The sequence below is a fragment of the Anarrhichthys ocellatus genome, unplaced genomic scaffold (assembly GCF_004355925.1).
Source record: "Anarrhichthys ocellatus isolate YVR2014 unplaced genomic scaffold, GSC_Weel_1.0 scaffold57, whole genome shotgun sequence".
Taxonomy (NCBI): Eukaryota; Metazoa; Chordata; class Actinopteri; order Perciformes; family Anarhichadidae; genus Anarrhichthys; species Anarrhichthys ocellatus.
Window position 1 is genome coordinate 2,050,945 of NW_022280087.1, and position 14,871 is coordinate 2,065,815.

Below are 14,871 nucleotides of genomic sequence, written 5' to 3' on the forward strand. Positions count from 1 at the left end.
AGTGAGCTTTTAACAAAGTAGAAACGTACCTTCAATAGTCACCTGTGAGGGGAGCACTACTTTGTTAATAGAGATTAATTTGTTCATGTACTGAATACATCCAGAGTATCTGGGAATGAGGACTAACCATATGAAACACAATCTTGGGTAACAAGCTTTGATGGGGTCACTGGAGTGTAAACTTCTTAAATCCAATAAACAGCAGGACGGAGACAGAGAGATACCATTGCATCCGGAACCAGCTCTCACATGGATTGTTCCGGTTGTGAAGAGGGTTTTTCGTCACTAAATACAGAAGTATATTTTGAAAAGACACTATGACTGTAACGAGTGAAAACTCACACCGTCCCTGCTACATCCAAAACTGACGCTAGAGGGGGATCTAAAGCCTCATAGTTTGAAGAGTAGGACCACTGACCAAGCGTCGCAATTTGACGAGTTGGGAGTGAGAGCGTGTTGCTTGATCATGTGGAGAAGGTTAACAGACCTGCCATGCCTAGTTATGGTTGCTTAGCTACAGTTGGACTATTACCATTTTGGCGAGGCTTTTAGCAAAAGGCCAATAAGATGATAAGAAGACAATGCTAAAATACTAAAGATACATAATACATAGAAGTCAGTAAAATCACTTGTGTCAATGTCCAGCCCTTTCTCCTAACATTACTTTCCCATGCAACTAAAGTGCATCATCATTTTTTCCGCCCACATTACATTTGTTTTTGTTGCATCTATGGAGCTACGCCGGTCAAAATTCCACAACCAATACAATGGCAGATTTAGCATTGATCAATGAAATGATCCCTGCCTTGGTGCGGTCGTGATCACTTTACTGGAGGGTCCCTGACGGGCAGTTACTCTTCAACCTGGTTCATCCATTTCCACCCACAAAGGCTTTATTATATTTCCTTACCTCTTTAGCAATCCACAAAACTGTTATACATACGTTTATTTATATATACACATCAGAGCGCTGCCCATACTCCTTTATCTTTCTGTAATAGCTACACCGGTCTCCTGTCGGTGTGCTGGAGGTGAGGGAACAGTGGAGAAAGTTACAGATAGTGGCACGGGAAATCTTACCCTCTACATATGCTAATGATAATCAGTTAATGCCAGTAGGAAGTGGTGGTAGTCACCACTACTAATACTACAATAGTCAACAGGAATACCACTAACAATCAATGACGTTATACGTTGTCTTGAATCAAAGCGTAATTGAGAATGTAGTTTAGTCGTATGGGAACATTCTAACAGGGTTGGAATGTTTAAATTACAGCAGTATCTACCTGTGTTTTATTAATGTTAGCCAACATTAGCCACAATAAGTTACTGGTCATACAAAAGCAAGTAAAACTGTAACAGCAATAAGTGAAGTGAAATAAGACCTTTTATTTGCAAGAGAACAAAGTGATATTTCTAACGTCAAAAGTTACATTGTCTCGCTTAAAGATGTCAGTAACAGAGCATTTTTTCTGTGTTCTCGTATATGAAACATGATCATACATCCTTCATGTTTCCACCCTGCAGGAAAAGGAAAGGTAGTTGTTACTAATAACTTTCATTTTGTGCTTGTCTTTTACATATTTTCTCCTTAAGAGTTAGTATCTCTGCTGTCGAGTAGATTTGCAGTAGCTGTACTACTACAGCAATGTAGTATGTTGCATGTTCAATTTAAGAAAATAGTATACTCACTTTGGACATTTGCAGCCCCAGAACAACATTCAGCTATGTGGCAAAAGTCAATAAACATCAACAGTCAGACAGTTGTCCAAAGCTCTCAGACTGTGTGCAGTTAAGCAGAGTGCTGTTATGACTGACATGCTTTAACCCCGTGTTAATGATGGACCAAGTACCGGCAGACAATCAGGCCAAGTGTAAGTTAAGAATCATTAGTGAAGAAAAGGAATAACTCAGGAATGCATCACAGCATTTTTATACTTTTTACAGTAACATGTAGAGGATTAAATATTGATTCTGACTTTTTGATGTAATGCTCGGAGGATAAAACAACAATGTCAGAACGTGATAAAGCTATAGATCCAGGCAGAGTCATTCTTTTTGTTGTCTTCCAGAAGATAAGAACAGTGGACATGAGGGACATTTGTGTTGCTGACTGTAGTTTCTTAATTACTGAGCTATCTCAATCTTTGAAGGTTACTGATTTTGGGAGTTCAGCACAATTGTAACAGAACAATTGTAATTCTGACAAATTCAGGAGATGTTGTGAGCCAGGAGAATTGTTGGTTGCATGACTGCTGAAGGTGTTTTCTGTATGCTTAGCTACAATATGCAACTTTTCTCTGTTAGACAGACTATAGGCTTTTTAAATCCTGCCCAAAGACTCGTGACTCATCATGGACAACACAATTTCGGACTCTTCATTCATTAAAATGAAATTATGGTTATCAGCGGATCCCAAGTAAATCCCTGCGGAGCTCAACTTTGGTGATCTTTGGCATGCAGATTTGCATACAGTATTGACAGGACTGTTCTTCAAGGGAACAGTGGTCACCTTTGCGTTATTCACACAAAGTGGACCGCTGGACAATTTGTGCCGTTTGTGTTTATTCACCCTAAACAGCGACGTAGCGATGGTCCAGGTATGGCTGTAGCTTGCTCAGAATTAGGCTAAACACAGAACTCATCAGGAACTCCTTCTTGTTTTTCCTTTCATCTCTGTATGTTCATGATGTAGATTCTGAAAGACCCAGGATAATTGACACATTGTCCACTTAGCGCCTCCGGGTTACTTTAAATGCACTTTCTGTCTAAAATGTGCAAGATGTTCTGTGTGAACACTCCTTAATAACATAATAAAAGTGACCAGTGTAACCAGTGTAACCAGTGTAACCAGTGTAACCGTAACCTCACAAAATGCCAATCATTATTGTTGACCAAAAAGACATCCTGGAGCTAGATCTTTGTCTTAAAAGCCAGAAGAATGTTTGACACTGACATGAATGTCTTGATGCATAGTGACAAGAGGCAGTGAGATGGAGGTGCAACAATAGCAGTAGAATAACGACTTGACAATCACTTTCTTGCTGGCTTTATGGTTTTAATTTTGATTCTAATTTTGGCAAAAAATGAACAAACGATTCTTTTGCAACTTTGATTCTCACTGGGTCTACACTGGCACAAACTACCTCTAGGAAATAGCCATATTCTCGCTCTCTACTTTTATCAACTAACTGCCAGTCATCAACATGGAAGCATTACAGCCTTAAACAGTGTTACAAACCCAAGCGAGTACTTTCTGACAAACTGAAGCAGTGCAGGTGGTGACTGACATGCTGTACACTCTGCACATACGGTTCAGCACTCGGAGCCCGTATACTGCACAGGCCTGACTCAACTCAGCCGCTGCTGATCCAGCTCTCAAATATAGGTTCGCTGCCGTCAACACTTCCTGTACATGCCGAACTGCTGCCCTAATGCCAAAGAATATTGAAGACACAGAGCAGAATCATTCATGCACCAGAGTTTTCAGACAGTAGTCTCAGTGCCTGTTGGCCTGGTCGCCACCTTTTTTTTAGACTTTCTGATGCAGTTTGCTTTATAAATAAACAAATGTTTCCGTCTGTTTGTATTAAAGATTGTTTTAAAGAGTGATAGAAGTACTTTTAATCCCTCCATCAGGACATGTTTTATTTCTGCTACTATTTTGATTCATCCTAGGGATGAGCTGGTCGATTTTTGTTCTATTTACTGTAACAAAATCATAAACACGTATCATCAACACAATAACCACGGTAAGTAAAGTATAACACTTCTTGATTCCATGTGTTATCAGCTTTATGTAGCCGACAGCTTAATGTTCAGCTGTCCCAAGCGCGGTCGTAACACACCCTTCCTTGCCCCTGATGGCATCCCTGGCCGAGCTGGTGTGTTTAGATCAACTGACAGATGTCTTCACAGACATTTTCATCTACTCACTGCACCAATCTACAGTTCCCCCATGTCACAAAAAGTCCACCATTTCCTTCTGTCCCCAAAAAAACTAAAGCCCTCAGCCTGAATTACCACCGCCCAGTAGCACTTACCTCCACCATCATGAAGTGCTTTGAGCTGTTAGTCAAAACCTTCATCTTTATGTAGCCTACAGCTTAATGTTTTAGGATAATAATGAAGCATAAGCTTTACTTCCAGTTGTTACCAGCACATCCTGTTAGTGTGCCCTGATCTCTTGTGCCCTATGCAGCACAACATTTGAACTTGCTGACAATATTTAATGCAAGACAACACAAATGTGATATGAAACTCCATACTACCAATTCACAGGCTCTGTTTTAAACAATTATCAAAAAGGGCATGTGTGACATGTGATAGTCTACCATAGAGATGGATAAATACAGCCAATTCCAGATACTATCAGAGAGGAGGTGTATCAGTACCAGAATGATTGGTTAGCACAGTAGCCATGTGATCTGTGAACATGGAGTTGTTGCTGTCCTCTCCTCTATTCATTGAATGTTTAATTCTCATTCAGAGCCTGCAGTGATTATTTTGAAGAACTCTTGTAAGCCAATGTTTGTTCTTTGTTGTTGCTTGTTTTTTCATTGAACATAAGAAAGTACAGAAAAGTAAATAGTGTAGAAATAATCATTTTATTTTATTTGTATAGCAATAGAAGCCCCCCCCCCCCCCATGTTCATATAAAAGTAAAGTTTCGAAAAAATATTGTTTTGGTTTCAGCATCAAGACTTGGGTTACTGTACAGGCCCTGGTCTCATAAAATGTACAGTAATACCCAGTTTATTCGAATATGAAATAAAGGCTTTCACCGACTCCCCTTCACTATTGTTTCAGGCATTGGCAAATTTGACAAGTACCTTTTCTGGGGTCACATGACAGATGTTGCGGAGTACTGCAATTGTCATTCTGCTAATAGTAGCTTTATTGCAATCGTCATACAGTGTGAAAAGTTGCATATTCAGCTTTAAATGTGGTCTGTGTGTGTGTCCAACAGTGGACGATGAAAGATTCAAATCTTTGCCCAGCCTGATTAAATACAGGGTTACGGTGCATTTGGTGACGTTTTGTTGTGATCCATTTGTTATTCTGCAAGTACTGTATTTTAATGCACTCAGCATGGTCCACTAAGATGACACTACCTATCTTAGTGGACCATGCCATCTTGAATTCTATCTCTCTTTTACACCTGATCATTTTATTGATGTGTGACTTCCACAATTTTAAGGGTCAGAACCACATTTCTTTACTTGCCTGAGAAATGTTTCAGGTTTTGTTCAAAAGATGTATTATTATTGTAAAAGTTTCACTTTTTAGCAATGGGTTGGCTTTACTTTATTTGCATCACTAAACCATCTTCTAAAAAATCCTGACCATATATCATGTATTCTGCAGTATAATTCCTAGGTTTTCCACTATATACACGATGCTCAGCACCTTTCAAATGATGACAGGAATCGTTTACAATTTGCTCATTTTGACAAAGTATGACTGGATGTAAATGAACTCTGGGAAAGTACAATGTTTACCCTTTGAAGTGTTGGTGGGATTAACATAATACAAGCTTCAATCTGTCTTTACTACTTGTAAAAACACCGCTATTTAACTAAGTATATCCATAGAATATTGTGCATGTTCAGTAAATATACCATTTATGGATATGTGCACATCTGTATGATTCAGGATTTTGGGATAATTCTGAATCTGCCTGTACTTTTCACTGTGATACTAATGAAACATTTAAACTGATTTTTCATTGTCCACTGGTGGACTTTCTCTTATTCAACCAATAGATTTATCTTATCTTTCTTGCTATATTGTGACTCTTCTGGCATTAAAGTGGCAATACTAGATTTCAGTCCTGTTTGATTTGGAATTTGTATTTGAGTTTAAACAAAGGAATTGTGCTTAGAGTTAGCAATCTGGAGTTTTTCATACTAACATCCTATTTTTCAGTTCCAGTATTACGAACTGGGAATGTCACCACAGTGACCCAGTTAAATATATAAATATTGCAATACTTTTATCAGTTGGCCATAGTCTCAATTACCATTGTTTTACCTCCTTCAGCGATAGACAGTGACCTAGCAGACATTTATGCAGTGGTGGGCCGTGCATTTTATACCTGGGCCTGTCCTACTACAGTTGAACCACCTCCTAATAACCTCATTATGACGCCACAGCTACGGTTATTATTTGTTTCTAGGGGTGTAACAATACACATATTCGTATTAAACCGTTCAGTACGAGGCTTACGAACCGAACAATACGTTTGAATAATACTAGTGCATTTGGAAAATGCAGAAGCTTAAATTGTGGGAAATATAATGTTTTCGGAGGACTGCGCTCAACCTGGCAACATGCCCATCCCGGAACCACAACATTGTACTCTGGTGAGGCGCATGTGTTCTGGGAGGCACACTATGCTAAACTAGCTTAGCAGGAAAACAACAGCAGCAAACACGCTAAACACACTCCCGGCAGCGTTTAGCTGTTCCCTACTGATTCAAACAGGGCTAAAGCAATCGCCACACAATCCCCATTTCTCCAGACCATCATACCATCATGCTTGCTTTGTAAAAGAAAACAGATACATGAATACGCATATGGCGGGATGCTTCGTCACTAACGGACAGTGCATATAGGCAAAATCAATGTAATTAACACAATGACAAGAATGAACTCACAAGAACCAGTCACATATATTTACGTATATGACAACAAAGCATGACAAATCAATCCAGCAACTCTGCAGCGCTAAAACACGTATTCCACCGCACACTGAAGAGCACCATTCAAATATTATTCACATCAGAGGGGACAATATCAACCATATCATGAAAACGACACGATAGACAAATTAACACAGTAGTAACGCTACTGCAGAGGTAAAAATACAAAAGCACTTCACTTACCAAAGCTGCTGTTCACTTAAAGACAAAGTCCATCCTCCTTTCTTTGTTAATGAAGAGTTTAATGACGCGGTTGTTAGTGCTGGGCGGTATGACCAAAAATGTGTATCACGGTATTTTTTAAGATTGTTGCGGTTTCATGGTATTTTGTTTTTTTCCTTGACTGGGTTTTTATATAGGTTTATAGTGGCTTACTCTACTGTCAGAAGTACATAGAATATAAAAACATGTTGATGTCATCATGTATAAAGGCTTTGCTTACTATAGGGTGTGCTCGTTTGTTCCTATAATGTTGGGATAGCAGTTTGGCTGAAGTATTGTTGCCCCGGTAAGACGTACCTTGCATAGCTGGATCGTTATTGCGTTCGTAATGTCGCTCCACCGCTTGCTTTTCTTGTCATATGCAGTGCCTCGAGCAAATGCCTCTTCAAGTGATGTCTGACCCTTTGGCTTCACTGCTTCACTCGCGCTAACGTTACTGGTTGACGGACTCTTGGTATTCCAACTCATGTTTTCAGCTGAGGTGATGGAGTAAGTTGCTCGTGTTACCACCAGCGGTAACAACAGTGGCTCGACAGACTTTGCAATATATAGTCATTTGGATGTCGGATTTTTTAAAACCAAAACACTTCCAAACAGCAGACACAGCTCCTCTCTTGGGCACAGACTCTATTGGTGCATTTCCGGTCTCTCTTTGTTCATCCTGCATCGCTCCTTTCTGTTCTTTAATGTAATGTTACTGTAGCGACGGAGCCTCTCCCAGCTGTTAACAGACTGTTGTGCTACCGGGCTAGCGAGCTGTACCCAGCATGCCGTTCGGCGGGGTAATTTTATAAATGTACAATTATTAGTGTTACAAATTGTTTATTTGTCACAAACTGTGGTGTTGTGGTGTTTTGCCCTGTTAAGTTACCACTCTGACGGATGAACCGGTATACCGCCCAGCACTAGCGGTTGTACAGTACATCGGTTACACACTTACAAGAGTAGATTGTAAGTGTCCTGCCGTGCTATGGTGTCGTGTTGCTGCCTTGGTTAACCACCTCATGTTAGCGTAGCGTAGCTCCAAACAGCTCCAAACACCAAGACGCTCAGTTGCAAATTAAACGCATTCCCAGCCATAAAATGTGCAATGCTTCTCCGACGCTGTTACACAGGAATACCGTTCGTACAAATCCTTTTCCTAGCTGGGTCAGGGCTGCTATCTGCGGGGTTGGCCGACCATTTCTTACGATGTCCATTTTTTGCTGAAATGTCCTTCTCGAGAAAGGCGTTGCCAGTAACTCCGCCACCAAATCGGTTTCTCCTCCTTCAGCCATTGAGTGTTAAAAAAACAAAGATACACCAAGCAAAACGTTAAAAATGTCATGTCAATGTCATAACTTCTTACATATCTTTCAACTTGAACTCTTACTACTAATACTAAGTTCTGCTAGCTAGCTTCAGCGTCACAACAGTCACACTAGCCAACTGACCAATTCCGGCGCACGTTATTACTGAGCCGCACGTTAATGCTGACGTACTTGTAGACTACCTCGGTAGCTCTGGCACGTCAAAGAATACGCCCAACATGTCAAACTAAAGATCTGATTGGTTGAAGACTATGACAATCAACAATATCGTCCCCATTTACTTTAATCTGTAAAGTCTACCTAGAGGGCCTCGGGCCTCTCTCTTACCGAGAGACATAGAGGTGAAATCTGATTGGATAAAAGCTCTCCTTAAAACAAGCTGCACTGGAAGAAGCGCTGCAGGCTGGAAGCAGAGCAATATAGGAAGACAGTAGCTGTGCAATGAGAAAATAAGCTAATGGGGAAAAAAAAGTGAAAAATAGTTTAATTATAAAATAGCTATAATTTTGTGATTTTGTTTAGGCCAGCAGAGACAGCCTACCACTGCATTTATGTAAATTAAATTTTTTGAGATTGCCACTTTAATTTAAAGCTAGAGTAAGGTTGTTATAGGTAACATAAAATGATAAATGCAACAAATCTGCCATGTACATTTGAATATGTATAATACAATTATTGTCTTCTGATCAGAATGACAGTTGATTCATGTTATTTCTTGCCTTATATGTCTTTGATGATGGTTCTAGAGTCTACAGGGTATACACATGACACCATCTTGTCTGTGAATCACAGTAACCCATGTGGCGTACATCTGATATAAACTCTATACCATATGCTAGAGGTTGCTCTGTCCACCTACTCTAATCTCATCATGTAGCCAAATAGAGCAGATAGTATCTTAAAGGTACAGAAAACTCAAAATCATGAATTTGTAGCTAAATATGTGTTAATCAAGAATGTTTGCATGGCATCTCAACCAATAGACAATAAAGATCAACAACCAGTGGTGCTCAGATGTGGAGATCATTTTCTCACTGTTCTCCTAATCTAGAACACTTTATGATCGGATGCTGTATTTGTTATCTCTTGGGGGGGGGGTTCCAACCAAGCCATGGACAAGCAGGTTTGGACTTATTTTCAGGACTGAGACCTCAACGGCAAGCTGAGGAATGTCCTGCCAAGATATTACTAACACATCAGCTGTCCCAAGCACGGTCGTAACACACCCTTCCTTGCCCCTGATGGCATCCCTGGCTGAGCTGGTGTGTTTAGATCAACTGGCAGATGTCTTCACAGACATTTTGAACTACTCACTGCACCAATCTACAGTTCCCCCATGTCTCAAAAACTCCACCATTTCCTTCTGTCCCCAAAACGACTAAAGCCCTCATCCTGAATTACCACCGCCCAGTAGCACTTACCTCCACCATCATGAAGTGCTTTGAGCTGTTAGTCAACCTTCATCACCTTCTCTCTTTCTGACTCCCTGGACCTTCTAGGACCTGGGACTCAACAGCTCCCTGTGTAACTAGATCCCTAACTTCCTGAAGGGCAGTCCCCAGGCTGTGCAGATAGGTACCACAATGTCCTCCACCCTGACAGGGAATTTTAACGCTGAGGAAGTTTCACATGGACCTCAAGATACTTCTACAAGTGCACCAATAAAAGTGTCCTGATGACACTGCCCTCAACCATAAGGCTTTACATAGGGTGGTGAAAACTGCACAGCATATCACCTGGACAGAGCTTTCATACATGAAGGACATCTACACCCAGTGATGCAGGAAGAAGCCCAAAAGGATCACCAGAGACCCTTAATTATCCCAGACAAAAACGTCTGGCAGACAGTACTGAATCATCCGGTCTTGCACCAGGCACAGAAAGAACTAAGAGGTTGACTGAACTCAATGGCATTCTGTTAAAAATAACCCTGACCATAACCATATCAATGACCATATAAAATCTCCTCAATCTTTTATTATTTTATAGGTTGAAAATTCAGAAATAAAACTATTATTCACTGGTCATTCAAGGCTCAAAGAAATTTATATCCATGGTATTTTATATTATAGGTGACTTTACCTTAATTTTCTTGAAAACTGTACAGTAATAGGGCTTTGTGTTTTATATGCTAACAGTCAAGTATACTCTAAACACATACATTGGATTTTTTAACGAACCCTGCTAGATCTTTTAGATAATGACATACTGTATGGATTGATCTGTGTTTTACAGTTTCTTGTGACATTGGAGGGATATTCAAATTAATACTTCTCCAAAACTCTTCAGTAACTTGACTTCAGAGGAGCTCAGATACCAGTATAATTAGCTTCTCTGTTGTTTACTCAATGTGGTTTCTGGAATTTTGTGTTCAATTACCCATTAGTCTTACATCGGAAGTGAGGTAAGATATAACTTGAGATTGACAGGCCCACTGGTGCAGCAGTAATGCCGACTGTCACGGTGAAGTGGAAGTTGTGCCTGGAAGTGAAGCTGTCAAATGACCCTTCACTTAGTCCGTCCCCTACTGCTATTCCGTCAAACCGTCAGAGCTAGCACTCCCTGACTAAATACTATCAATGCTTTTGGAAAAACATAAAAGCGATTTCAGAGAGAATTAGACAGGAAGGTCTACAACATACGTTTGAAGGATATATTCAGGATGTCAAACTGATTCAGCAGCGAAAACAGGTTAAATAATCATATATCAAAAGTGAACCACCACATCAGCTGGTGATCGAGACATAAGACAATGCAATTAAGGAACAACACTGTTCCTGTAAAGACGGGTTGGTCTCTATTTACTGTTACACACATTATAAAGCAAAACCTAGAGACAAGTGACAGCGGCACTTGCAGATGCAACTGCCAGTAGCTCCCATAAACTTCACTATATTTGTGGTTAAATTTGTTCTCCTTTGTTTCTGTTTGTTTGGCCTGCTTCTGGCTGATGTCCGGTTTCAGGAAAGTGGAATAGATTAAATAGGACTTGGACTGGCCCAGCAATGGGAGGTTGGAGACTGTTGTGTCCACATCTTGCGGTGACCTGGCTCAGTCGTGGCCTCCCGGATCACACAGTTGCAATTGACCAGTGTACAATGGTCTGCACCAACAGACCATTGAAACTCCAGTGAAACAAAGTGAAAGGGACTCTATGTTTGCATTGGTGACGCCTGGTGGTCAAACATAGTCAAAGTTGTTGGACAATCTTTCCTGATGTCGAATTATTTATGTTCAGATGTTGGCTATTTTTTCTGCCCAGAGAAAATGTTATTGTTGCTGCTATTTACATTCCTCAGATTAAAAAAATGCACAACAGGACTGCACTACTTCTTTTTTCTTGGGTAGGTAGCATAAAGGGACTACAACTGCAATTCGTTGGGCAACCTTGTGTTGTGCAATGACAATAAATGAATCTTGAACTATGAATGAGCAGCTCAGATATCTGGAGGGACGTCCTCTCCTTCATGCTGAAAGGAGCTTGTTGACGCGATTCAGGCATCTCACTAGGCTGTTTCCTGGACAATTCTCCATAGTTAGGTAGTTAATTAATTGTCCTCTGGTGAAGGAAATATGTTTATTATCTTGGTACGGTTATATTGGTACATCCAACTGGTAGTAGACCCTGCACCAGACCCAGAATACGTCGGTGAAATTATATATCCCATCTTGCTTTTGATTGCTTCTCGATCCTCAAGAAAGAGGTAGAGGACGTGGCTGGGCAGAAGTATAAGGCTCGACAGTGTAGAAATGCAATGGTGAGGGTTGTGTTCCTCAGGCCCCACCATAACGTAATGACAATGTGTTCAGCCTCTTCCCTCATTCCTGTTGATGTTGTCATAAATTGATGTTGGAAATTATGTTGTTGAAAATGTGTCCTCCCCACGGTTTTGAAGAGCATATCTATTCCCCGTTGTGTCCGCTGCTATTACATTTCTACAAATCGCTCCCCAAAAAGAGAGTGCTGTGTCCATTCACTCAAATATATCACTACCAGGGTTAACAGTGGTATGCCTGACTATTTAACCAATCTTCATATGGGAGGCGAGTGGGCTTAAACACAGTGGCACAATGTCCGCTTATTTTCAGACTAGCAGGCAATGCATTTACGGACCTCATCACTGGCTCAGCCCTTTCCATGTCAGCCAACAATGGGCCAGCCTTCCATTCATGGTGGCGGATAAGGCAGAGACAGGATATCAAAGGTTTTTAGCTGGTCGCTTGTCCTCTAACACATTTTTATGGGGAGTGGCAATTCAACTGCACATTAACAGAATGGATGAACAGGACACTGAGACAGCCAGTTCTGCAGTGTCCCTCCGTTTATACGGGTCAAGGAGTGAATCTATCCTCCCAGTAGGAGATAGATTACCACTCAACAAAGATCCAGGCCCTGTTACAGAAACAGGCTGTGTCTGTCATCCCCACTTACAACGGAGAGAAAGAGCAAAGGCTTAGTTGTGCTTACGTGCTTATGGGTCTGTGCTTATATGCTCTTGTATGTTTTCTTTAATAGCATCAACTTTCCAGGGACTGCAGATGAAAATAAGCCTGTGTGGCTAAATCTGGCACATTTACATGTTGGTAATTAATGTACATTGTCCCTTTTAAAATACAATAAACAGATAATAAACGTAAACATGGCCAAGTCCAGAAAATAATCTATGTTCCACATGGCCCAGTTGATCTTGCAGTTAACCAAGTTGGGGTTTACGATCAGAAGAACAAGATCTCTATCGGAACATAGACGCACAGTCATGCAGCAGGTAGTTGGCAAACTGTGTTGTGACAGTTACAGTGTTGCCTGGCATTCAGGCGCTGGGGTTTGTGCGGCTGCGCTTCCAATGGTGCCGCTGAGGCTGCTGTACATGCAGCACCTGCAGAGATGGTTTGCCAGCCTCCGCATGGATGCCAAGGAGCATGTATTGTGCTTTGTTACCATTCTCTCCTTTAGGGAGAACACTGTAACGATTGACCTCTTACATCACGGTGTTCACAGATGCGTCCTCACCATGCGTGCTTTCTACCAAGGGGTCCTTGTCACTCCTTCGCCGCTCACTGAAGAGGGTGTAGGATAGCAGACAAGATTGGCCGGGTGGGCTTATGCAAATTCTGAGTGGGAGAATGCATGCTCCTGATTGGAGTAGAGTATCACCCATATAGTCCAACACATATAACTGCAGCACCTTGTATACTTATTGATGTTAGCACTCTTACAGCATCTTAAAAGAAGAAGGCATAGACAAATGTGCCATGCTTGTTTTCCTGTTAGTAAGGCATATTTTGCAATTTACCTATAAATTACCTGTAAACAAACCATTCCAGTTCCCACTCCTTGCCTCCCAGCATCTAAAGTCTAAAGTCCTCATTAACTTGGGAAATTTCCTTAAAAACATCCATCAATCCATCCATTCTCCGCATATCCGGGGCCAGGTTGCGGGGGCAGCAGGTTTAGGAGAGTATTCCAGACGTCACTCCAGCTTTCCAGCTCTTCTTGGGGAACCCTGATGCGCTCACAGGCCAGACAAAATATGTAATCCCTCCAGCCTGTTCTGGGTTTACCCAAGGTCCTCTTACCAGTTGTGTCTGGAAAATCTCTAAAGGGAGGCAGGCCTCCAGGAGGCATCCTGATCAGATACCCGAACCATCTCAGCTGGCCCCTTTTGATGCAAAGGAGCAGCGGCTCTACTCCGAGCTCCCTCTAGATGTCTGAGCTCCTCACCCTATCTCTGAGACTGAGCCTAGCCATCCTACAAAGGACGCTAATTTTGGCCGCTTCTGCAATCTCATTCTTCAATTCTGAGCCTTCCGACTTAAATCCCTCTTCACCACAACTGTCTGGTACAAGGCTGGCAGCACTGCTGACCCCACACGAAACTGCCTGTGTCAAGCCCTGCTTTCCCTTTCTGACTCTTTTTTTCTAGGGTTTTTGCTTTGGCAACCATCATTGCTGCAGCCCTTCTGGCCAACCGGATCTGTCGCCTGTTCCCAGAGACCCCTGGGCCAGCCAAGCCCGAAATGCCTCCCTCTTTAGCTTGACGGCCTCCTTCACCATCACTGTCCACCAGCGGGTTGTTTGGTTGCCGCCACAATAGGCACCAATGACCACCGCTCCTAGCAGCCACTTCCACAATGGAGGCTTTGAACATGGCCCACTCAGATTCCATTTCCCAAGCTTAACGAGGATACACAAGAAATTCACCAGAAGTTTGGTTTTCCAGGTTTGTCTGGCAGCCTCCCCTGCGATCTGAAATAACTCACCACCAGGTAGCGATCGGTTGACTTGCCCCTCTCTTACCGTGTAAGAGAGGAGCACGGTAAGAGAGGAGCAGAGCGTGCCTAGAGAGTACCTCCTCTCTTTGGCCATTGTTACATGAGCGTTGAAGTCCCCCTACAGAACTATAAAGTCCACAGTCGGCGTCCTTTCTAGAACGCCCCCCGCAGACCGGGTACTCTAAACTGTTGTTCGGTGCATGAGCACAAACAACTGTCAGAGACCTCCCCTCAGATATTATCAGTCGCATAGAGGCGACCCCACGAGCCCCTGGAGCTTGTGAGTATCCTCACACCCGCCCAGTGCCTCTCAACCTGGGTAACTCCGGAAAAGGATAGTCCAGCCCCTCTCCAGGAGTTTG

General features: G+C 42.0%; 1 protein-coding gene across 10 annotated transcripts in view; it reads left to right on the plus strand.

The window, feature by feature from the left end:
• The window catches only part of LOC116396618 (protein 4.1-like), an 86,722-nt gene that overhangs the window by 59,386 nt on the left and 12,465 nt on the right, over positions 1–14,871 (plus strand). The window lies entirely within an intron of this gene.